At 35.7% G+C, this 24,564-nt stretch overlaps 1 long non-coding RNA gene across 1 annotated transcript in view; it reads left to right on the forward strand.

Moving 5' to 3' along the window:
• The window catches only part of LOC148091797 (uncharacterized), a 283,883-nt gene that overhangs the window by 166,354 nt on the left and 92,965 nt on the right, over positions 1-24,564 (forward strand). The window contains exon 2 of the long non-coding RNA XR_015715434.1: positions 13,054-13,110. This is a non-coding gene — a long non-coding RNA (uncharacterized LOC148091797). The remainder of the gene's footprint in view (positions 1-13,053; positions 13,111-24,564) is intronic.

Below are 24,564 nucleotides of genomic sequence, written 5' to 3' on the forward strand. Positions count from 1 at the left end.
AAGTATCTTTTAGAATTAGTGTTTTTTTTAATTTCTTTGGATATATACCCATAAGAAGAATTGCTGGGTCATAAGATAGGTCTATTTTTAATTTCTTGAGGAACCTACAGTGTGTTTCTACCACTACCAATTAAGATTTAGAACATTTCCATCAACCCAAGAGGTATACTCATGCAGCTTCCTTGACAGTATCATTCAGAGTTCACAAGTAATCTGATTTCCATCATCATAGCTTAGTTTTACCTGTTTTTGAACTTAAGTTCAAAATGTACAAATGGAATCATATAGTAAGATACTATTGTTAACTTGTGAACAACTATTCCTTTATTTATTTTCAGTGTTGTGATTTACAAACAGTTAATACAGGTGAGAAGTAATGTAGAAATATAGGTGACTGTGATTTATAACAAGTTTTGTCTGTAAAGGACAGATAATATTTTAGGCTTTGTGGGCACACAATCTGTTTCATTCTCTCCCTCTCTCTCCCTCCCACCATTTAAGAAATGTAAATTAAATAAATAATAAATAAATAGACATGTAAATACTACTCCCAGCTCAAAGGCTTTATGCAATAGGTTGTGCCTTTATTTTGCCAATAAAGTGCTGCTATTATGATTATCTACTTTCTCTTTCTTTAATCCAATTAAAATGTGCTTTATTTTCTTCCCAGATCAAGTTTATGAAGAGCAAAGAAAATGTGTATTCCCTCACAGATTTAACTCATAGAAAATTTTATAAGCTAATCCAGCATTCGCAAGGTGCCTAACTGCTGAAAGATCACCGTACTTTCTGATAGGATTTGTGGGAAAGGATGTCAGAAAACAGACAAGAATAAATCCCAGTTCCTATACGTTTGTTGAAATTAATTTAAATGAATTAGGGTGGTTAATATATTTATTCTGTCAACTAGTCCCTCCCCTTCTTATTTTATTTTATGAGTCTCTTTGGAAGATCCTCCATATTGCTGGGGCCTCTGATTGGAAGAAATCTCTCCAATTTCTTCAGTAGTCATACTGGCTAGAGGGCTTTTCCAAAACTTGAGCAAGAAGCCTATTTAAACTGGAGCTGAGTCTGCCAAACACTTTGGCCGGCACAGGTAGCAAGACAGAGCATTCCCACCGTAGCTCTAAATTCACTGGGGAATAATCTGCTCTATCGGGACATACCATCGATCCTGCGTGATCTTATCTCTCTGAGAATAGGGCCAGCCAGTGTGCTAATTGTGACCTTATATAACAACTTCAGTAACCCAGGAAAAAATAAAGTTTCCTAATAAAAGATGATTCCGCCTTCCTTCGTCAGACCAAGGGGGTCTATTTTGTAATACTCTCTATTTTTCAAAAACTCCAAATCATATTTAAGAGACACGTGTATGTTTAAAGTAAGCATTGTTAGAATCCTTTGCAATACACCAGTATAATCAGAGTACAGTAATTATCTAGTTTTCCAGAGAAGTTTTTCTCCTCTCCTCCCCTCTCTCTCCCTTTCCCCCTCCCTCCCCTTCTCTCTTCCTTCCCCCATCCCTCCCCGCCCTCTCTGTCTCTCTCTCTGTGTCTCTTTTTCCAGCTCTATCTCATAATTAAAGATCCTTGGGTTTGATTGCTGGTGGGAGGCTATGCCAGCCACTCTTCTGGCTAGGCCTGGTTTGCCAGAAACACGCATGTCTTGTTTTGCATGCTCTGGTTCAGGATTCAGACAATCATGTGTTGAAGGGTGATGCCTGTCATTACTACCAGTACAAGATCCAGCTTGCAGAAGGACCATTAAAATGAATATATGGGACAGATAATCTTGGGAATTCTATTGAGGGTCCTGATCAATAGCTAAATTTTAATGAACTGAACTTAAGTTCTAGTTTGATATAAGTTTAACATCTGGAAATCTGCTTATAAACTTGAAGATCTACAAAACAGCCGGAAACCCCTGAACTTGAACTGAGCTCTACCCTCACACAAAAGGTCCTCTCCTGGCTGACGCTTATCTTTTAGTTATGATTATGCTTTTGGAAACATAAAAACATTTCCGCATTTTACTGTATTGCTTGACGTTAAGTGTTTTTTCATCTCTGTTGTTTATTGGTCCACAGGGAGAGAGGGAGGACATTAGATATGAGGCAAGGATAACACATCTTGAAGTTTCTTTTGGAAGACCATCTTGCAAGGAAGCTGGTTACATAAATTTGAAACAAATACTCTCCTGGAGCATTTTGTGGAGCAGATCCTGTTTGTACATTTAGAAACAAATATGTAAAAATATGGGCCTGTGTAAGCTACATGGTTTCTTTTCACACTGCGCATGTTTTCTTCTTTGCACAATGTGTATGTTTTGTTTTACAGACATAACATATGAACATACTCTTTAGTAGTTGATGCTGCAAAGCATATTTTTCTCTTGGGAGATAGGTAGGTCTCCAGGTGAGAAAATAGTGAAACGTGAGCTGTGGTTTTCAAAGGAGCTAGTGCAGGCTCTAAAGGCATCAAATTGGATAATCCATATTTAAAGAGTCACAAAATCATAATTTAATTACCCTAAAGACATGTAGCTTCTCAGCTTTAGGAAAATTAAATGCTTTTCTATCTGCATCCTTCCTTTCATGTGCCAAAACACAACTGATAAAAGAGAAAGAAAAAAATGAAGTACCTCAAAAATAAAGGGCTTAAAGCCAAGAAATGGGAGGGGTAAAGGAGAGGGTTCAAAATTATCTCTTCCACTTACGTTCAAAGGTGTCACATACATTTAATTTTAAAAAAAGAGTGTGCACATTTTTAGTAGATCGCCTGAAGAGCATGTTCTCTCTAATACTGGATTTACAACAGGAAAAGTAAAAAGGAAAAAAAAAACACCAACAAAAAAAAACTGTCCACAGATGCGCAGTGAATCATTTAATTAAATCCTGCCTGTAACAAATTCCCTGATTCTGTGCCTTGCCTAGAACTTGTGCAATAACAGAGATGCCATAATCACTTTGCATTGTTTTCTGTCCCCACCCCCAACTCACCCTGACAACTTCAATTTGAGAAGGAAAAGTCTGATACAGCAGAGGGTTAAATTAGGCAGACCCATCCTGAAGTAGCATTTTAATATCAATATTTCTGTGACCTACAGATACTTTAATGCAAATATAAAAAAGCTATAAACGCTTGGACCTTAATGGCACTATTTATCCTTACAATTAAATGCTTTCATAATGGTAGCTACACTGTTTCAGGTTTGTCTGAGAGATCCTTTATATATAGTTTCTCATTTAGTCCTCTCACAACTCTAGGAGGTGGGTTATTATGATTTTCATTTTATAAAAGTGAGTGTAAGCTCAGGAAGGTCACATGAGCCCCACAGCTCGTCATTGGCAGAGCTGCCACTGCTGTTATTCCACAAGCAAGAAGTTCAATTCCACAGGATTACCTGTGGCCTCTGCGCAGGGGATTAGTTAGCAGATCTGAGAATAGCATCCTGACCCTTTGAGTTTCTGCCCAGTGCTCCGTCTAATATTTCACACCTGTCCTATCCACGCTGCAGCCTAAGAAGGAAACGGTCCCTACCGGAATCTGGATGCAAAAGGTGAAATTTCTGGAGCCTTAAATCTCATCTCATAAATCTTTTAGTAACCCAGAAACTGTTAGTTATAAACTATAATGTAGAGACGATTCTTAAAGTGAATCAGGCATGCTTCACCTGAGTAATCTTTTAGGCAGTGGCTGATCTATAGAAACCTGTACATTTCCCCTCCCCCCCCCCCAATTTAATGAATAATACTCGGTTTTAAATGGAAGAAAGGGATTTTTTTTTTCTCCCTCTGTTTGGACAATGACATCCTGTAGTTAAAAGTAAGCAAATAAACTATTTGTACTGCTGCAACCTCTATATAATATATAGCCTAATTAAATCCACAGGCAAAAGACTCAGAGCTGGGCTCCCTCCACCCCGCCGAAACCCACCCCTGGAACACAGAGCATGCACTGTATTCGGAGTACATCAGCCAGGGAAAAACAGACCTACTTCCCGTCATTCTCACAGGAAGAATAAAACCCTCGGCCCCTCTGGGAGGCCTAATACGTCAAAAACTCTTCATAAAATCACAGGTTTTATATTGCAAATTCATACTCGGAAGGCCGAGTTCCTTGAATTTCAGTTTTACCCGGGCTTTCATATTCTTTTGCTGAGTCTTCATGTCATATTAAAGATGATTATATATATATATATATATACACACACACCCATTGCTGGTGGAATTGTGTGAAACACAGTTGCGCATGTTAACATCTGTTCTTCGGGACACACATCCCAGTATCCCAACACGCCCGTAAGTATGTCTTGGTTTTGAAAAATCTAATGGAGCAAACTTCAGACAACTGACCTAGAAATTCAGGGTTTGATATTCAGTTTCTCTGAAAGATTCCACTCAAGGAACTCGTTCCAAAATTAGCAATGCTAAGCACTCACATGCAGCAGACCCCAAATTAAGAACAGACCAAGTCTTGGCCAAACAGTGCTGAGAAGAATAGGACTAATAATTAGGGAGATGGAAGAGCAATGTTTTGTTAGGACGGCCGGGTCAGCAATTACCTCTGTCTCTAGCAGTAACCGCTGAGCACCTACTCATGGGAGGAGCAGGGCTTATTTTAAGCACTAATCCGGGAGAGGCACCCACCCATCTCTCTTCCTCTTCTTGAGTGAGCTGCAAATTTTTCTTGCACCTGAACTTTCTTATTAAAATTTTGAGGGTATTCATTGAAGCTTGTGAAAGTCTCTGAGACCTGTGAAGGATTCGGTAACAAACGACCAAATACAAGCTAATTACCATCCCTGCAAAGAATACCATGAATCATAATTTTCCTTATTATTTGACCACATGAGTTTTTACATTTAATTTATTTTTCTCTTAGTTTGCTTTTAAATAAATTGACAAAACTTTTGAGTGAATTAACCCATTTGTGCCAAGTTTATAGTACCCCTGGAAGGAATTCAGATCTGCATTAGATTGCATTGGTAATTTAGTAGAGATTTCCACGCAGATATAATTACATTGAGTGAAGTTACAATTACTGAGTTAGTTCTCACTATATTTACACTCTTGTAGAAAGCCTTCATAAACAACAAAGTTTAATATCTTTCACTTCGTTATCTCCGTTTTCCAAGTTAAAAACAATTAAGGTCAGAGAAGAGGGTTTTGCTAAAAACCATATAACTAAAAAACAGCAAAACTTAAAAGCAGGTTTTTCTGATTTTAAGCCCATTGCTCTTTCCGTGTACATGGCTTTAGGGTATTGTGTGGAAATTGATTATATTAATTCCATCATGCTTGTAGAATTTCAAACTTGTTCTTATTTACTCAGATATGGTCAGGGCTCAGTCTCATACATAGAGAAGCAATTAGTTTGAGAATAAATTTTTAAACAGAAACTTAATCAATTCGTTGTACTTCCTTATTATTGACACTGCCTGACTTCTGAACTCTATTTTTCTACCAGGATGTAATCAGTCACTAACAGAGTATACTTGTTACCCTAGCAAAAGATGAAAAGACAGGATACTTCTAGGAAAGAATTAAACATTAACTGCATCAGAGTCTACTTCCTTAAGTGAGTGAACAGAGAAGAAAGACCTATATGATCATAATAACCAATGCCACCTCAATAAATTTAATTTAAAAATAAAAAATAAAAAACATATATCATCAAACTGTAGCATAGCCAACTGTGTCATCTGCATTTAAGAAAACCTCAGAAGCATGATTCAAAAAATAAATAGAATATTTGCATATGTAATAAATGAAAGGGAAACATATATCATCTGCTATGTCCACAGTCCTCTATTAAGCACTGAAGAAACAAAATAAGTTATAAAACATGACCTGGAAATAAAAAAGCTAATGATCAGTTGACAGATCTGTGTGTGTGTATGTGTGTGTGTAAAATATAACATAAATCAAGTCCACATAAAATTTTAAGCAGTCATTTCAGGTATTATAAAAGTATAATTTCTGCTACATAACATGAATTTTCTGACAAAATTTAAATAATCTGTACAATATACTTTATTTCACTCAGGTTTTATTAATTAAATTATTATCTATAAATTCATAATGTCTACTTTATTCTTCTAACCTTCCAGTCTACATGACCAGCAGCCTACTGGACAGATCTATTTTGCTACCACATAGCAAACTGAAACTCAGTGTATCTAAAACTGGGAGAACAGTCCTACCCTCCAAAGCTACCCCCTTGCCTTTTGGCCTTCAGTTCCCTTTATCAAGGAATGGAACCACTATTTAATTGCTCAAAGTTTTGTCCTATTAGCCTGATTTATTGAAGATTTTTTGTTGTTGTTGATCTTCACCAAAGGATATTTTTTCCATTGATTTTTAAAGAGAGTAGAAGGAATGGAGGGAGTGGGAGAGAAATATAGAAAGAGAGAGACATTAATGTGAGAGAGACACATCGATTGGTTGCCTCCTGCACTCGCCCCAGCCGGGGCCGGGAATCAAACCTGCAACCCAAGGTACATGCCCTTGACCAGGATTGAACCTGTGACCCTTCAGTATGTGGGCCGACACTCTCACCACGGAACCACACTAGCCAGGGCTTATTGAAGATTTTAACACATGAATAATACTCAAGCTCCTGATATTGTCAGAATCAACTAAATGCCCATGCCGATGACCTAATCAAAGCTGTATTCTTACACGTTCCCTTGCTTTCTCATTTCCCATGGGCTTTTCCTCCAATTCTGAAAACCCACCTACTTTGATGGTTATATTTTGGGCATTGTCACCACCTGAAAACTGCTCACCTGAAGAGAATCATTCCAACATGCCAATGTGCTATCCTTGCATCTTTTCACTGCAAAATTTTACCTCATGATGGCCTTCATCTCATAAACTCAACCACTTCCATCCTACCTGCCACTTCCTCTCCTTACTTCCACATTATTGGGCTCACTTCCCATGCAATATGGTGTTTTACCTACCTAGAAATAATTTTATATGATATGAACTAGAAATAGCATTTTTCTTCAAAATGGACAATTTACAGACAGGATACTTTCCCTCTGGGTCATAGAGCAAGTTCTCATATTTTTTACTGATGAATTTGTCCATGTACAGCTATTGTGATTGATTCTTTTCATTTTAAAAAATTAAGATATAGCCCAGCTGGGTGTGGCTCAGCGGTTGAGTGTTGACCTAGGATCCAGGCGATCGGGGTTCGATTCCTGCTCAGGGCACATGCCCCGGTTGTGGGCTGGATCAATGACTCTCTCGTCATTAATGTTTCTGTCTCTTTCTCTCCCTCTCCCTTCCTCTCTCTGAAATCAGTAAAGATATATTAAAAAAAAAATTAAGATGTAGCATATAATGTTAAATATAAAGTTTAATGATTCTAAATATGTGTGTAATTATTACTCATAAGATATGGGATGTTTTCAGGATCCCAGGAGACTCACTCTTACGTTATCTAAGCCTCTCTTGCTTCTAGTGCTCACCACTCATCTGATTTCTATGATCATTAATTAGTTTTACCTGCTCTTGATTTCATGTAAATAGAATTTTACAATAGATATTCTTAAGTGCATGGCTACTTTTGTTCAATATAATGTCTGTCAGATTTATCCCTATTGTGGCATGTAATAGTTGTTTTTGTTTCTTTTGCTTTGTAGCATTTCATTGTATGATGACATCACAGTTAATCTCTTCTCCTTTTGATGGGAAATTGGACTGTTCCCAATTTGGGGGTCATTTTGAATCAGACTGCTGTAGACATTTAACTCTGTTTTTTGGTGGACATTACTTATATCTTATTTCTGTTGGGAACATAACTAAGAGTGAAGTTGCTGAGTCATATGGAAAGTGTATAATTACGTTAGGTAGGAGCTGCCAGTTTTCCAAAGTGTTGGTACCATTTTACACTTTCAACAGGAACCCAGGAGAGCTCCAGTGGATTCTCTTCTTGCCAGTGTTTTCACATTTTAGCTTTTTTTCTTGCGAATAGTAGTATTATCTTATTGCGATACTATTTTGCCTTTCTCTGAGAAGTAATGATATAGAGAAAAGCTTTGTATGCTTCTTGTCCACTTGGACATCCACTTTTGTGACATACCTGTTCAAACCCTTTTCTTTTTAAAGTTTAGTCATTTGTCTTTTTAAAAATTGATTTATAGAAGTATATTCTGAAGACTAGTCCTTTGCTAATACTAGTCTGGTTTGCCTTTTTCCTTTCTCATTGGAGTCTTTTGATGACACAGTTTTTAATATTTATAAAATTTATCACTTTAGATTTTATAATTAGTGCCTTCCTATGTGGTATTTAAAAAATATTTGCTTACTCCAGCTTATGAAACTTTTCTTCTGTGTTTTCTTCTAGAAACTTTATAGTTATTATTTTTACATATATGTCTCTGGTCTCCCTCAAATTTACTTTTGTGACTGGTGTGAAGGAGTAAAGATTTATTTTTTCCATGTGGGTTCTTTTATTTTTTTCCTTTTTATTGAATTTATTGGGATGACTCTGGTTAACAAAAATTAAAAGAGAAAAAAAGACAAAAACTTACATGGACCCACAGAAGATCCCAAATAGCAAAAGCAATCTTGAGAAAGAAGAACAAAGTTGGAAGAATCATGCTACCTGATATTAAACTATAATACAAAACCGTAATAATCAAAACAGCATGGTCCTGGCATAAAACCAGACATATATATCATTGGAACAGAATACAGAGTCCAGAAATAAACCCACACCTTTATAGTATATTAATATTTGACAAAGGAGGTTTAAACATATGATGGGGTAAAGATAGTCTATTCAATAAATAATGCTGGGAATATTGGACAGATATGTGTAAAAAATGAAACTAGACCTCCTTCTTATATCACACACAAGAATAAACTCAAAATGGATCACTACTTAAATGTTAGATTTGAAACCATAAAAATTCTAGAAGAAAACATAGGCGGTAAAATCTTGGACATTCCTCTTAGCCATATTTTTTCTGATGTATCTCCATATAGGTTCCTATACTTCAGAATCATTTATTTAAAAGACCATTTTTTCCTCAATAAATCCATTAGTGCCTTTCCCATAAATCAAGTGGCCATTTAAGTGTAGGCCTATTTCTGAACTCTCTGTTCTATTCCGTTGAAATATTTATCTACTTTGTGACTCTACCATTTTGTCATATTAATATAGTAAATTTTGTAGTAAATCTTGAAATGGTGTAGCATAAGATAAAAAACTTCACATTTTTATGCCAAGATTGTCTTGGCAATCATTCTAAATTCTCTGCATCTCCATATAAATTTTAGAATTTTCAGCAATTTATATACACACTAAAATCTCCTGGCATTCTGATTTGATTGTATTAAATCTATAATTCAATTTGTAGGACATTGACATCTTAATAATATTGAGTCCATTCAATCCATGGACATGGCATATTGCTCTATTTATTTAGGTCTTTTATTATTTTTTCCAGTTATGATTTGTTGTTTTCATTGTAGAATCTTATTTTAATTTTTGCAATTTAAATAGAATATTAAACTTATTTCTAAGTATATACATTTTTCAATGCTATAATAAGTGGCCTATTTGTTTTTTGTTACTAGCAATAGAAATATAATTTCATTTTTATAACATTGTATCTGGCAACATTGCTAAGTTCCTTTATTCTAATAGCTTAGATGGTTTTGTATTATCTGTTAAAAGGAAAAAATAGCCTTCCTTTTCAGTCTTTACTTTTTTTATGCCATGTTATACTAAGATCTCTATTGCAGTATTGAATAGAAGTAATAAAACGTGGAAATCTTTGCCTTTTTCCTAAATTTAGGGGGGAAACATTCAAATTTCACCATTAACTGAACTTTTTCAAGTAGAAATCCTTTATCAGATTAAAGAAAGTCTCTTCTATTCTTAATTTGTTGCTAAATTTGTTATGAGTAGTTACTAAATTTTATAAAACATTTTTCTGCATCTATAGAAATTAAAATTTCCCTATATAAAGTTTTTTCTTGTATATTAGCTCATTGTAATAAGTTAATGATTGATTTTTAAAGGTTAAATCAACCTTTCATGTATGGGATAAATCCCACTTGATCATGATATATTATGCTTTTAATATATCACTGTGGTCAATTTTCTAATATTTAATTAAGAAGATTTTACATATATCTTCATAAGAAATATTGATCTATAATTTTCTTTTTTATTAATGTCCATGTCAGTCATCACTGCCAAGCCTTCGTAAAATGAATTGGGAAGTGTTCCTTCCTTTTTTCTTTTCTGAAAGAGTTTAGGTAATGTTAATATTATTTCTTGCTTAAAAGATTAGAAGAATTTATTCATAGAAACACCTTGGCCCGGAGTTTACTGTATGGGAAGGTTTTTAATTATCGGTTTAATTTCTTTAAGAGATACAGAATTATTCAACTTTTTTTACTTGTGTTTATTTATTTTTAAAAATATATTCTCATTGATTTCAGAGAGAGGAAGGGAGAGGAAGAGGGAGAGAGAGACAGAAACATCAATGACAAGTCATTGATCTGCCTCCTGCACGCCCCCTACTGGAGGGATCTAGTCCACAACCCCACATGTTCCCTGGCCAGGAATTGAACTGGGATCTCCGGATCGTAGGCCGATGGTCAGCCACTGAGCCATGCCCACCAGGCACTTGTGTTAGTTTAGAAATCTGTACTTTGCAAATAATTTGTTTATCCCATTTGAATTATTGAATTTATTGGCTCTCATTAGTTGATAATAGCACCTTATTATCCTTTTTAATATCTAAAGGATTTGTAGCTATGTCTTCTGTTTCATTTCTCTTACTATAATTTTATATTTTCCCTATTCTTTGAAGTAAGATATATCTTACTAAACGTTTATTATTACATGATTTATGTCAGTGTAGTTTATATCACACTTTTCAACAAACCAATTTTTGACTTTGACTTTGTTGATTTTCTCTTATAACTCTTCTCTAAAGTCAATTACCTCTGCTCTTATATCTGTTACTTCCTTCATTCTTGCTCCTTTAAAGTTGAATTAATAATTTTTAACATTTCTGAAATAATACAAGAATATTACTACAACCATCTGGGCTTTTTTGTCATATATTTAACATCTCTGTATGTTGTAAACACCCCTTGACATATTTCTGGTTGTTTTTTAAACATTTAACATCCTTTCCCATTTTTACACTTCCCCACATAGTTGCCGCTTCTGTTGCTCTTCGCTGCTTCCTGCAGTTTTGTTTCCATCGTGGGCATTTTCCTTCAGCCTGAAAAACTTGTTTACCCTTGCTGTGTGCACCTACTGGCAGTAAATGCTAATAGATTTTATTTGCCGGGAAGCATTTTAATTTGGTTTCAGTTTAAGGATTTTTTTTTTTTTTGGCTAGGAACACAATTACCAGTTGGTAGTTTTTATATTTTCTTTCAGCTCCTTAAAAATGTCATTTCACTGAGTTATGGCTTCTATAATTTCTGTTGTGAAGGTGGCCATTAAATTATTGTTTTTAATTTGAAGATAGTATATTTTTTTCTTTGTATGCTTTGCATTTTTTTGGTTCATTTTGTTTTCAGCCATTTGTCTGTATTTCTAAGTGCGATTTTTCTTTCTGTTTATCCTTGTTAGTTTTCCCAGACTTGTTTTGAATCTGGGGATGGGTTTCTGTCATCTGTTTTGGAAAATCCTCGATCCTATTGTTTGAAATATTGCTTCTGCTACATTTTTATATATCTCTGTCTGAGATTCCAGCTACCTAAGTCTTAAATCATTTGTCCATAATCTATATGTCTCTTAGTCCCTGTTCTGTTTTTTAATCCTTTTGTCTCTCAAATGGATACTTGTATTCAAATGAGCTTGGCACATCTATGTGCCAGAAAGTAAGGAAATGCTCAAAAAAGTTGGGGATATTTCAAAAGGATATCAGTAGCTGCCAATGGCCAAATATAAAATAATTTGAGCAACAGAATCACATAATCATAGTGATAGATTATATAATCCATAAAAGAAAATATGTAGCCGTGAGTTCATAGGGATATATATAGTTGAATTAATAAATAAATGGTGAGATGGATAACTATTCCGTGTAATACAATTCCATTTAATTAATGCAGAAGGAATGCTAGCAATAGAAAAATCCCCAGTTGACAAACAACGCCGTAATAATTGTTGCAGATAAAAATCATCAATGGCTGCAGAAATTAGCAGGTGAAAAGTATCATGAGAATCAGGATATTTGCATGGTTCCAAAGTATTTCCCCACATGGTAGTTATTAATTACAAAGGGAAAAATAATAACTTAGCAGTGGAGAAACCTGCCAGACACTCCTTTAATCAAGCAATCAAAGTTAACATCACCAGTAATAAGGCCTCATATACCGAATGATATGATGAAGCACTGCAAAGGATCCAACATTACTTCTGTGATATTTTTGGCAAAAATGAATAACCTCAATCCAATCATGAGAAAGCATCAGACAAACACAAATTGAGGAACGTTCTAAAAAATATCTGGCCATACACTTCAAACGCATTAAGGTCATGAAAGACAGAGAAATACTGAGAAACTGTCCCTGATTAGAGGAAACTAAGGAGTAAATACAATGTGGGATCCTGGATTGGATCCTGAATCAGAAAAGGAGAATTAGGGGGAAAATTGGTGAAATTCAAATAAGGTTTGAGGTCAGTAATATTTTTTCAGTGTTAACTTTCTGATTTAGAAAATTATACTATTGTTATATAAGACGATATGGGAACATAGAGGAAAGAGAAATGAAGGGTAGGAGAGAACTCTGATGAACTACTTGGTGGACTATTTTGCAACTTTTTCTAAGTCTATAATATTGCAAAATAAAAATGATTAAAAAATAAAGTACTTCTACTTAAAATATCTACGTCCAACAGCAACAATATCTGTTTCTCTTGTTAATTATTTTTCTTGGTTTCTAGTCAATTTGAACTATTTTAGCATGCCTCATGATTTTTGATGTAATGTCAATGTGATGCAAAATAAAGACTCATAAAGACGTTACTTTCTTTCAATGAAAGTTCATTTTTCTTGCAGGCAAATGCAGCACCAGTGTATCTCCTAGCTCCTGTACAGAAAAGTGGTCAATAGAAGGTCAGATATCAAATCTATTAAGCTTTTTTTATTGGGGGAGGAGGGGCTGCCAGTACTTAAATCTGTTGTAGCATGAAAACAACCATATATAAAGCAATGGATGTGTGAAGCATTGATCTGATAAAACTTTATTTACAAAAATGGGCATAGTTTGCAGACTTTGATACAGAGGATTTAGAATGGCTTGCGTATTCTAATTTTGCCCTTTCTTCTAGTGCATGGCCCTCTGGAATCCCAGGAAAATGCTAAAAATGGTTGCCATGCTCTTTAAGTTTATTGGGACTTGAAAGCTAAACTCTGTCACCCCAGCTGCTGATCTTTCTCCAGCCCTTTGGCCTCCCAGTAATGCTTTCTACTCAGTTTCTCAAAGTTTAGCCTTGAGACTGTCTAGGCCTCAGCCAAGGATTTGAGGATGTTTGTATGTAGATTTTAGGGCTTTGACTTTCTCCTTTCAGGGGTTCTCTTCCCACTTATTTCAAGTTTCTCTGGCTGCCCCAAATTCCTGGTCTTTCCAGGGCAGTAAGATGCCTCCCTGGCCATCTGAGAACCGGAAAGTACACTCAGAGGAAAGACCAGGTAAATGTGAAGCTCACCTAGTAAACTCCCTTCTTTTAAGAACTATGTATCCTAAGTGAAATAAGCCGGGCAAAGAAAGACAAATACAATATGATTTCACTTATATGTGGAATCTAATGAACAAAACAAACAAAAGAGACACAGACTCATAGATACAGAGAACACAGGGACAGCCGTCAGAGGGGTGGGGGCATTGTGGGGCTGGGTGGAGGGAGTAGAACAACAGCTCATAGACACAGATAGCAGTGTGGTGATTACGGAAGGGAAAGATGGGTGGAGGTAGAGGAGGGTAAAGGGAAGATAAGTGGTGACAGAAAGAGACTTGACTTTGGAAGGTGAACAACACAATATACAGATGGTGTATTATAGGATTGTACACTTGAAACCTACATAATTTGATTAACCAGTGTCACCCCAATGAAGTCAATAAACATTTTTAAAAAGAATAATACATCCTACATTTTCTTACTACTTTGGGTGTTCTCTAATGCCTTCAAAGAAGTTAGGTTTTTGTTGTATTGTATTGTGGCTGCTTCTTTTGTTTTGGTTTTGGGTTGTGGTCCAACTCTTATAATTTTTATCTATAAAGACTAAGGCTAATATATGCTATTCCACCATGAGCAACACTGGAACTCATGCTTATTATTTTCTACAATGTGATTTTGTGTTTTCAGTTAACTATGCATGTTCTTTCCTCTCTTTTCCTCTGTTTTATTGGATTGAGCTTTATTTTAAAATCTCCTTCACTTTCCTGTGCTTGTTGGATATTTGATTATTTGCTTTCTGTTCTTTTTGTTACTGCTCTTAAATTTTTAATTTTTAACTTTAAAGGGTATAAATCTAATCAATACATTTGCCTTGTCTGAGTCAAGAGCCAAAAAGAAAGCAATGACACTCTCCAAATAAGGTCATGATAAGAGCGTTGATTCGGGAGGGGCTGTTTTCGAGGATGAGTGGCTCAGGGGGTACCGGAGAGTGCAGGAATCTAGATCAAGCCGCAGTGGGAATTTCACTTTTTTCTAGTCTCAAAACAGAGAAGAGAGGGAAACATTATAGGATCCTGGAAGAGTTATGTCTCTCTTTTATGGATTCCAGCAATGGCCTTATTGAAGGATCCAGTCAGTCCTAGGTGAACCCACAGGAAGAGAGCCAGAAGAACACGTACACTTTACCTCCCTCCCTCGGGTCTGCTGCCAACTGGCTGAACTTAATCAGAAGCCACAGGGCTCAGGATCATGGTGATGTAATGCGTTCAGGCCAGCCTTCCAGGGCAGAGGGTAGGTAGAGAAGAGTGGTAATTGTATCAAGGGGGGCAAACAGGAGATAATACAGCACAACTTCTTCCCAGTACAATGGGGTCTTAAATGCTTTAATGTCAACTACCCACCTTTTGCCCCAGCATTGGTGGTATGGTGGTTAGATAGCTGTCTTCCAGTTACCTCCCTACTAATCTCTAGTTTATGGATTTTTAAATTAATTTAGTTTCATCTTTATTCCCCCCAATTAGTTATTACTGTAATAATTATTATGATGTAGAGTTGCTGAATATTCAGGTTTACCCCTATGTTTATTATTTTTGTTATATTACCACTTTTTTCTTGTCTGACACACCTTGCTGAGGTTGCAGTTCATCTTTGTGAATTAGATGGTGGAGTGGTTCTTTCAAGGGTTTAAGTGCATTCCTCCCAGGCTTTATATGAGAATATGTTTTACTCTCGCTCTTAAATGATCGTTTAGCTGGGCATTCCAAGCTGGCAATTATTTCTTCTCAGCTCAATAAAGAAATGATTTCATTGTTATTTGGCATCTATTGTTGTTGCTGAGAAATCTGTTTCTATAGTTTACATTCCTTTGAGAATTATCTTTTTACTCACACTGCATTTAGGATTTTCTCTTTGTCATTTCTGTTCAGAAGCTTTAATAAACTGGGTCTTGTGTGGATTAATTTTTACTTATTCTGTATAACTTGCTGTGCTTCTTAAATATAAGGATTCTTGCTTTTTATTAATTCTTAAAAATTGTTACTCACAATCACCGTTGTTCCACTCATGGGCCCCTTTTCTCTCAAAGCCATTTCTTATGTTTCTTGGTTTTACTCTGTATCTTAGAATGGCTGATTCTTGCTTCTCAACTTCTTAATTTATTTCTGTAATAATTTTAATATAGTTAGATTGTGATTGTGATCTTTAAAAGCAATTTCTATTAATTTCTTGGGAGTCTGAACTTGATTTCTTTGAATCTGTAAATTTATGTTCAAGTTGATTGGTCCTTCATGTATCTTATAATTTAAGAGTGGAGTTATGTATTAATTTATTTAATCCTCACAATACCTGGACAACCTGCCTGAGAGAGTGTCCCTCTAGAGAGGTTTTGTGTTTATGTTTTAAAGTAAGAAAAGATAAAACAAAATCAGTTCTAAGATACTGGTTCCTGAAGCTAGATAGTGGGTACTTAGAGGTTATTATACTATTCCCTCTACTTTTATGTATACTTAAAATTTTAAATAAGTAATATTAAGGTAAAATAATTTAGTCAATTAGTTTACTTCTTCTACAGGCATGGAAATTAACTTTGATATCTCTCTCTCTCTCAATAGATGATGATAGATAGATAGATGATAGATAGATTAGATAGATAGATAGATAGATAGATAGATAGATAGATAGATAGATAAACAGATAGATATACAAAAACTACTATACATAGCAATGAGTTACATTCTTAGGCTAATATACTGTATGGTAATAACTTTTTCTGCCTTTGTTCATTTATTTGTTCATTCAATAAGTACTCAAGAGCTATACCATGCTAAGTACGAACAATACCAATATAGTCCCTACCTTTGTAAAGCTTATCTAGTAAGGCCATTAGATTATCATCATTGCAGTTTATATACCAAGAATAGGAAGAAAGCTGGAATGAGAGGCAGAAGGTCAGGGAAGCACAAATAACAATTGAAAGAGAATATTAATTGAAAGACTATTTTGTTTTAAATACCACATGAGGTACTCTCGCTAATATGTGTTATTTAGAAGTATTAATATCTTGCTGGAATAACTAAATAAAGCTAATTCAAGCAAGGAGGTAGCCTAGTTCAATTTAATTAAGAGAAAACACCCAGATTGGTGTTATTGTCGATGGCCACAGCACGGTAGTCACTTTGCTATGTAGCTTCCATCATCATGTCCTCAAAAGACAGAGCAAAGTAGGTGTTTCAAAAATGAGAAAACTGAGAGAAGTAATTGCCCAAGTTTATGGAACTATTAAGCATATGAGCTGGGATGTGAATCCAGGTCCATGAGCCTCTAAATCATGTTCTTTCCACTACATCACGCTGCCTCCCAAGTAGACAAGTGCTTCTCCATGGAAATATGGGATCCTGAACTGCCCAGATAGTTTAATGTTGAGAATTAAAAGCCAGCTTGATGTAGGTACTGGGAAGCATTTAATTCATTATAATCATGTCTATTTTTTTCAAATATTTTTCTTTTCCTTTTTTAAAATTTTTATTATTTGCCTTGATCCCATGTGAAGGAAGTTTTGGAAGTGTCCTACTGGAGTGTCAATATCAGAGCTAAATGCGAGGCTCTAAGTTTTATGATGTAAATATTTACAAAATGTGTGCCAGATCACCAGAGTAACCATCCAGTTCTTGTCCAGGCTTTGGAATCTTAGGCTCTGAGGACAGAGGGAGAAAGCAGGACAAACTTCCCATGTTTGATGACTGCATAACATGGCTCAGAAGTTTTGGACCCTTTTCCTTTCCATGGATTTACCTTCTTGACCAGAATCCAGTTGGTAATCACATTGTGAGACTCAACACCAGCCTCGCAGAACCTGCATCTGTAATTTACAACTTTCTTCCTGTCAGATGACTGGCTTTGGTCTTGTCATGCTTTAATCCTTCACTGGCCACCTCTGGAGACTCAGGAATGGCCCATCAGTTTTTCCCCAGCAAAAAATGAGAAAAATAATTACATACTTGAATGAAAAAACAAAACCTCTAACAGTTTAGCTCTTTCTCCAAGCAAGAGGAGATTTCTGGAAAGGAAATAATCCACCACACATTTTCCCCCCAGAAACTCTCACTTCATTATCCCTGTAAAAGAGTTTAAATTGCTAAATTACCTCCTTCTGTGGTGTGTGTTTAATTCTGTCAGTAATGTTATATAAAAATGCTCAGTGTCCAGAACTTGGAATTTATTATAAAATAGTTGAAAACAATGCAAACCCTAGCCAGTTACCAAAAATAGAGATTAAAAAAAAAAATTCTTGTTCTGACCTATCTCAACCCTATAATTTAAACCATTTCTAAAAAATCTCAAAGAGATATAACTCCAATAGGAGCATATTCTAGTACAGTTTGCCTCAATTTTTTTTTTTCTGACACACAGAATTTTATAGAATAACATAATTTTTAGACTGTCAAACAGAGAGGTGCTGTGCCATTCACATAATTTTAAATTTTAATTAGAAAAGATGAAATTTTTCAATATAAGGAGTGTGACAAATGTAAGTTTACAATTGTTACTGCATAAAACACAGAGTTTATTTTTGTATTATCATTTATTAACTATTATATTGTTCCCCATACAAACAACTATAAACCTACTTTTAGCCCACCCTCTATATATGGATATATATAATCCCTCATTGGGACTCCTTAGATATCTTAGATAATGACTATAAAACGGTTTCATCAAAGGGGTGCCATACTGATTTTATACATTTCCAGAGATTTTCCTGTAAGCTTCCAGGATAGCATAGCCTATAGCTGAATAGCCCTCATGGGCACAAAAATATTGCAGTAAAATCATTTTAAATTTAAGAATATGTATATTTTATGATTTTGTTCCTCTTTTTCACATTTCAAGGGAAATTCTCTCTTGGTCTTAGTGCTTTATTGGGGCAATTTTAAAGATACTCTATTAAGCTGATTAGAACTTTATACAGCAAACTGTTAGTAACAGTCATTCACACTTGCAAAGTGATTCAGCATCAGGTTCAAAGCTCCCCCTCCTAGAGGCCTGCTAGGTGCTAGAGAATCATTCAGGGGGAAGGAAGCAACATTGCTAATGGTCTGCTCCACAGTTGCTGTGGGATGTTTGTTGTTCCATGTCAGCTTCGCTTTGCCCTTGTGAAATGCCAGTGATGAAGCTGACGTTGCACTTGCCCAGCCCCCTCCAGATCACAGTGTTAACGGGAATAGTCAGGAAGATGGGGAGTGGCACGGACTTGAAACACACTTCAGAACAAGACTCAAGGCAGCAGTTTACAACAGGAAGCAAAGAAGATTGTGTCTAATTAGAACTTCAGGGGTAATTTCAAAAGGCCTAGTGTAATTACCTGAGTGGGAAGATAGCCAGATGGAGGGTAACACCTCTAGTCAGGAGAAAAAGTTCTATTTATACTCCCAAACTCATTCAACTATAATTTCTAAGTGCCTATGAAGGAAAATAAAATTTCTACCTTTCAAAATGTTGTGTTAAGTATATTTTAAGGTTCCATGAGCCATGATTTTTACTGGAACTTTACATCATTAAACAACCAATGACTTGTTAATCCAATATTAAATTTAGTCTTATTTTGAGTTAAAGGCACAAACTATGAAATCTGTATTCTAAGGGGGTTTTTGCCTTAAAACCTAATGAAAAAAATACCTAAGAAGTCATCATATTAATCATGTTTTAATCTGTGCATATGATAAAAAAATGGTTTTCAAATTCGACTTTTTTCTAAACAAACTTATAAAAACTTAGATTGTAGAAAACTGTAAGATTTGGCAGATTTAATTTAAAAATTACAAATATGCTAATTTCTATTAGTTCATGACAAAAATAAAATATTATGCTTGAAGAGATAATTGATGTAAGATAAGTGATTAATTTCAACTTTGAATAGCATTATTTTCAAGGTAATATAAACACATTTTTTTTGATAGTCACACTTGTAACATCTTTCATGCATGTGGTTACAGGAAAGAAAAGCTTGCTTTGAAGTTTAATAGAGCAATGCTGACAAGCAATAAAATGTTAATTTCTTTATATTCAGCATATAAAGTTTATTTCAATTAATCTAGGCAATTTGTTTCATATGCTAAGACTAAGAAGAGCAAATAATTAACATTTTAATATGCTGTGCGATGTGGCTGCTTGTGTCTTTTATAGTCAAGGTGGGAATTATGGAGCCTTTTGCTTTTACTCTTGTGGTCCCTAAGATGGTGTGACTAACCATAATGTGACTTTTACTACTTTGTCTTGTTAGTGATTTTAACCTGAAACTAGGTCAAGGCCATGTGGCCACTCCTGTTCTTTTTAGAGAAAAGAGACATTTGCTTTGTCTACTAGGCGGCGCTTATGTGAGGCAGCTTTGCAACATAAACTGCTCTTGTCTACTGGTCACGGAGAAGTCTGCCCTCATCAGCAATGTTAAACATAGGTGCCCTGGGGAAAGGACAAGGAGACCTGCAGCCTAATGTCCTCCCATTGACCAGCAGCAGGCACTTGGGCCGTGCAACACAGACTAGTGCCACGCTTGGAAACTCTGAGAGGAATGATGAGGGGAGCTGGATTAGTTATGGGAAGAAAACGTCATGAAACAGTGAGTAGCAAAAGAGATGGATTTCTGATTCTGTGAGTTCTAGTGCCCAGGTGCAGACGGGAGTAGCATTCACCTTGCAGGAGCTCCCACTCTCCCGCTCTTGATTTCTCAGTTGTCATAGAAGGAGCATAGGGTAGGCAAGGATAGGAAGGAACCCAAGAAGAAACTGTCAGAACATTGGGTTAGTGGTCATCTCGGGGCTCCATGGAACCAACTCCTGCATCCGCAGTCAGGCAGAATTCAGATTGCTATTATTCAGACAAGGGCTTAAGGTGAATGGGAAAGGAAAGCTAACATTCCGTTTTTCTTCTCCTGCCTCTCTGCTTTAAACAGAGACTTGTGGCTTACAATTTCTGACTCTAAGTACCCTTTCTCTTAACTATTTTTGAAGCTTGTATCAATGAGCCATTGAGTGTGTAATAGCATTTCACTAAAATGGGAGTACCTAGGAAAGATCTGAAGTATTATCTGGAAATCTAACTTGCCTAACACAAAGCACCTGGCAAGTTCCTGACTTCTTTTGCTTAAAATTTCTAGACCCCCAAAGCTACAGAAATTATAATGACCTGACTGTTTAGGTCCTCTTTTTGGTAGAATGGGATAATGTAGCATATAATCTTGAGCACCTTGATAATTAGGGAGGGAAGGGCCACACGTAATTAAATGGGCATGCTAGAAATTAGGAGAACAGGAATGTGAAAGTCAAAATGAACACACACACACACACACACACACACACAGAGAAAAAGGTTACTTCCACGGCCTGAAAATATTTCAGAAATACAGCTGGAGATAATATTAGAAATATGTCAAAATTTAACTCCTAATTATTTTTTCCCACCTGATGACAATAAGAAAGAAAAGTAGAGGAATATAAAGCAGGACAATTTCCCGGATAAGTTCAGACTAGAAGAATGTGTACAAAGGGTGAGCAGAAAGGCTTCTAGCCAGGAAGACCTTAGAAATGGTATAAGCCTGTAAGGGCGTCAGATAGGCTATATTCTGGAACATGCTAAAGCACTGAGGAATTAGCGGGGAGAAATAGAATAATTCTTTTAAACCAGTGAAATTATTTTCAGAGTTGGAACAAGCTATGTAGGTGAAAACTATTTTGGGTCATAGTAATTCAGGAATACAAAGCAATCACTTTTTTAAAAAAAGATGTGGATTGAGGCCCAGAAGACACAGATATAACCAAGAGCACATCGCTGATAAGTGGAAGCACTCAGATCACATTCCAGTTCTTAATGTGTGTCCGGTCCTCTCCTCACTGCTGAAACAACGAACATCCGCAGGTGGCTTGTAATAGCATAAGGTACTGTTCTCAGGGTAAAACCCAAGAATACAAGTATTGGATGAGGGAAGCCTGGCTTAAGAGCAGCATGTTAGCAAATAATTTAGCTTTTTCAGCAGACTTATTATTCTATTCCATATTTAACTTAATGTCATGTAAATAATCTTTGACTATACTTGTTCTGCTACACTTTGGCTAGAGAACCTCGAGAACACTGTGTTCAATTACAGGATACATTTAAAGTAAAGATTTAGAGGCTGTAAACCTCATTCAGAAGAGAGAAGAGCACAGAGATTTGAAACCAGGTCGTCTGTGCAAGTTTTAAAGCATGAGTTGCCCATGCAAGCGCTCACAGCTCCCAGGCCACTAAAATAAATAACTGAATGAATTTGTAGCATAGAAACATTTCTCCTTATGGATTGGGCACTTTTTGGGAGGGGAAAAGAACAATACACAAATTAGAAAATAATATGAAGTCAAATAATAATAATTGTTAGGAAAAAATAATGTAAAGAAAGAGAAAGGCAGGAAGTATGCTTTTTTGTGGTAATATTTAAATAGAGATATAAACAACATAATAGTCAATGAACAAATAAACGGAGAAAGAATTTCTAGGAAGAGAAAACAGTAAGTACAAGGGTATTTGTAACAGCAGGAAGGTAAGAGAAATGAGCAAAGGAGAGGGTACCAACCCATTGAAGCTGATAGTTAAGGGTAAGACAGACTGTATTTTCAGCAAATGTATAAATAAAAACCTAAAGTTAGTCATTATAGCCTCAGAACATGAAACTGTACTTTAGAGCACATTATGGAAAAATGAGTTTCATGGAGCAAAGATAAGATAATGTCAGAACTTAAACTAGTTTTCTTTCTTACCTGAAAATTATCAATAGTTTCTTTATGTGCCAGAATTGTAAGTTGATATCATATACATATGTGTGTGTGATAAGAATGTACAGAGTTTTAACATGGAGTGTGAGTATAATAATTCTAAGTAAATTATTGCATTATCTTCACAAAATTTAGGGTAAAGAATTTCTTTAGATATTTTTATTTAGATATACCTAAACTATCAGTCATTATTCCACTGTCTACTTTCGTACACTGTTGGAGTGCAGATTGATATACATATTCTGGCAAGCTATTAGGCTTTAGTATATAAAGAGCCTTGAAAAATCCATGCCATTAGACACAATAATTCCATTTCTAGGAATCCATCCTAAGGAAATAAACAAATACAGACAAAGATTTATGTGCAGAGATATTCACAATAGCTCTATTTGTAATAGGGAAAAATTAGAAGCAGCATAGAGGTCAACAGAAATTAACTGTACATCCATATGATGAAATATTTTGTAACCGTTGTAAACTGCGATTTTAAAGATTTTTAATAAGAAGGGAGAATTCTAATGAGCTGAAATAAAATGGGAGAGCAGTTGGAAAGTTATATGAACAAAATATACAAAGATGTATGTGTCTCTATATATCATGGAGAAAAAAACTGAAAGGATATACACCAAAGAGTTGAGCAACAGGGGATGGATAACTATATTTTCTTTATTTTTCTTCAGATTTTCCACAATGAGAATCTATCATTTTTATATATGAAAAAAATGTTTTTAAAAACTGTGAAGATTTGGGTATCCTTTGACAGCTCCCCTTTGATGGGGGAAAATTGACTATTTTGTTGAAGTGTTCTAGTTGTCTATAGAGGATATCATCCAGTTACATTTGGTTAGCTGATGTTTGGGTCCAGGAGCTGTATTTGTCTTGAGGGTAAGAATTTAGATTTTTTTTTTTTTAATGCTCAGTTTCCAGCCAGATTTTTCCACAGTTTGCCCCATTGTGTTTCTAGGAGATGTTCTTTGAAACAAATATTTCCTTGGTAAAATAAATTTGGGAAACGCTATGTAGCATAGCCTCTTCTTAAAAGACACGGTGCATATTAAGATGTTAAAGTTTCCAAGATGTACTGTAATATAGAGAACGGACTGATTTGTTTACCCAGCATATACTTGATGAGAAAAAGCTTTCTTGGTTTGTTTTCCTTCACATACTTTCTTTTAACATTTTACAAAACTAGAGTTCCTTGGAAAACTCTTTATGAAGTAAAGGATTAGATAATTTGAGACGGATAAATGGATGAAGGACTGTTTTAGAAAATGGAGTACTTGGGGGAAATGTTTTCAGAATTGTTAAGACAAAAAAGCCTTTCAAGTTGATTGTAAAAAGTACAACCATGACTTAACTCAGCGTTTCCACTGTACTTCTTCTATTAGAAACCTAATTCTCAGCGGGATCAAATCATGGAGCCTGTTTACTCTTAGACCTGACCTATAACTGGGAATGATTCAGTTTATTTCAGTGAATTCGATTGCATTATGTCTTGGAGGAAGGAAACTCACAGTTTAGTTATAGCCCCACTTTTTCTATGTGCCTAAATACAGTGATAGAATCATCTAGTAATCATTTAACTGATGCCCACCGAGGGAGTGAATTGAAAACTATAAGGCATTCCTATCCATCACTTTGAATACAGGAAGGGCACAAACCTCATTTCATTTTTATAATGATTTTATCACGGAAAAAGAAAACCTTAAAGTGGTTTTCTACTTCAACCCTTAGTCTTCAGAAAGCTGAGTGTTGTTAACCTCTTTTTCAAGTAAAAAGCAAGGAGGTTAAGTGACACGTTCAGGGTCACACAGCTCTGCTTAGTCTTCAGCCAAGATTTCTTGGCTTTCTGCTCCTGGAGAGGAAGAGAGGGAGGTGGCTATCTGAGGTGACAGGACTAGGAGAATGGCCAGCCCGCAGCCCCTGGAGAACAGCTCATTTTCAGTCACCCTGACTCTGGGTCCTCCTGCGGGAGCCCAAAGTCACCAAGTCAGCCACTGAAGATGCAGAATTCAGACCCCATTCTGAGCATCCCCTTCTGCTCTGCTGTCCTTGGAATCGGTATTTAAACAGTGATTGGGTTTTTTAATTAA

The sequence above is a fragment of the Miniopterus natalensis genome, chromosome 12, assembly GCF_054644295.1.
Source record: "Miniopterus natalensis isolate mMinNat1 chromosome 12, mMinNat1.hap1, whole genome shotgun sequence".
Taxonomy (NCBI): domain Eukaryota; kingdom Metazoa; phylum Chordata; class Mammalia; order Chiroptera; family Miniopteridae; genus Miniopterus; species Miniopterus natalensis.